The following is a 2,614-nucleotide window of genomic DNA, read 5'->3' on the forward strand; positions in this document are numbered from 1 at the left end:
GCCGGCCCCGGCCGCGCTGAGGGGAGCGGGGCGGCAGCGCCCGGCGGGCTCCGGGCGCCGGCCCGGCAGCGCTCCTTCCCGAAGGCTTCCCTTGCACCCGCTGCTGGAGTGCCTGAGAGCTCACAGCGCCAGGCTCCAGCAGCTTTGCAGGGCAACAGAAATGAGGTTTCGCTTGTCTGTCCCGTCTTCCAGGCCCTCGCCTTAAAGTATTGTGATGTTGCATCATCCAGTTTTAGGTTAAGTACGCTTCGCTTGCATATAGCGGTTGTATTCTTTTAAATTAATTGGCAGGTATTCTACCCGACACACCCGGAACTGTTATTTTAAAAACAAAAAAAACCCCCAAAAATACAAAACTAACCAAACACATTAAGGACAGAATTTGTATCTTGAGGAAACACAGGTAGCTTTAAAATCAGAGGTTTTTTAAACCTCTCTTGGCTTTGCTGCTACAAATACTATCCATGTGGGTTAATCCACAATTGTTCACTCTTTTGTCAAAACACTATTCAAATTGTGCTAGATATTGTAATTAGACTGCGAAGAACCTACCCAAGCACAAGGGACTCACATATTTTATGCCTAGTTTGTTTAATACGAAGGTGACTTCCGAAGGCACTCAGAATTTACTGCTGTATCTCTGGTTCTTGAACACCAAAGGTAGCAGACCTATTGATGTCCATCCAGGTGGTTTCTTCAGCCAGGGGGATCTGCTGCCTTCTTGGAGGAAGGCAAACAGAAAGTTTTAACTTGGCATGAAAAGGCAGCATTTTCATTCCATTTCCATGGCTGCAGAGTTAATATATGGTATAAAGACAAAGATCTTATGATAAACAGAGGTGCCTTACCTAGACTATGCATTCAAAACTCTGGGTGTTTACATATACTACATGTACAGAGGGAGCAGAAAGTGAGTGCAGAAATGTAGAAAATAAGTTATAAAGGCCTGGAATATAATATTTTAATTCTCACTCTGTTAGTGAAATAGCAGAGATAGATGAGTATAGGCTATTTTCATTTAAGTGCATTTTCCCCATGCATCTAATAGAGCCTGTCTCTTAGAGGGGGGATTTTATTCTATTATGGCTCTCTGTATACTCCTGACCCAGAGCCACTAAGCCTTTGTTTTATGGTGTTCAGAACTGTACTGATCTTCCCAATTGTTTCATTGAAAAAAAAAAAATCATCTGCTACTCTTTGGGGGAAATATGGAAATCAGTAATAGTTTTCAATCCCAGAGAACCGTAACAACAATACTCATAATTCTGCTCAAAAATGCTGTTAAAATTTTGGTAACCAGATTGCTTTTGCAGTAAAAATGCATGCTTCCACATGGAAAGGCAGGACATGCAATGGAACAAACACCTGAAAAAAATGTCACACAAAAAATAAGGAAAAAACCAAACTTTCTAGAGGCCAAGCCTCTGATACTTCAATTTGATGTATTTCTGATTGTGTTATAAATTATTTTACATTCACACAGGTGGATTGCACCACACTACAGAGACAGAGCAAATCAGGAACACTGGCCTCTGGCAAGAAAAGAGACTTTAATCCCTTTCCCACCACTGCAGCCTGCACACACTGCTCAGATATTACAAAAGGTGATTGCATCAGGATTATTCTTCAAGTGTTTTGACAAGACTAAAAATACTACAGGTCTTTTCTGACACAGGAGGACAATGAGCAGGAAGTTTCTAGCATAGCCTTTAGGTATTTGCTGTATAGGAATATTCACTCTATAAAGAGGTGCAAGGACATTATTTAAGTAGACAATATACAATGCTGTTATGAAAATAAAAGTAATTACTTGTGTGTCAGGATTGAGATCAGGGTTTAGCAGACAGTAAATTCTTCTGTGGCCATTATCAGCTGTGGTTTACATCTTTCCAAGCCTTTAAACTGCATTGAACAAATTGGAATAAAAATGGCATTGGAGGGACTGTTCTGCAAGAACGGGGAATTACCTAAATAATCTAATAGGTTTTTTCCATAATTTTTTGTTGGAGCTTTTATTTTGTGAGAAAGGGAAATTGAAACCATTGGCTGAACTGACAGTTTAATTAATCAGACTGTCTACTTAACTCTGTTCAGTGGGTGGTGTACAGTAACTTTCATTAGTCCCTGCCACTCCAGCAGAGCTTGAAAACCTGCTGGAATCCATATTTCTCAAAATATTCTGAAAAATGCAGAAGTTTCCCTGTATTTTCTTAGGGGTTTTGCTGACAGCCTAATTTTCTCCTAATATGATATGATTTATGAGTGACCAAATTAATAGAGATGGCTCATACACCAGCTGACAAAACTGGAAGGAAATTGTTAAAAATATTACACAGAAAGTTAGATAAGTTCAACCTTAAAAACTGGAAGACAGTTTATGGAGAAAGCAGCAGAAAAATGCCACCCAATTCTCTTTAAGAGAATTCTGCAAGGCCTTCTAGGGACTGCAGAGCTGAGACACAAGTCTTTTTGTGGATATTGGCAGGAAATACTTTGCAGCCCACATCCTATATAAATAATGTGTGTACATTTAATAATTGTATTTTCATGTGGTCGAATAATAGAATATTAATGAAGGATCTTTCTATTAAGGATGACTTCTCTGCCCAGTGTG

Source organism: Passer montanus, unplaced genomic scaffold (genome assembly GCF_014805655.1).
Source record: "Passer montanus isolate IOZ18808 unplaced genomic scaffold, ASM1480565v1 scaffold33, whole genome shotgun sequence".
NCBI classification, from domain to species: domain Eukaryota; kingdom Metazoa; phylum Chordata; class Aves; order Passeriformes; family Passeridae; genus Passer; species Passer montanus.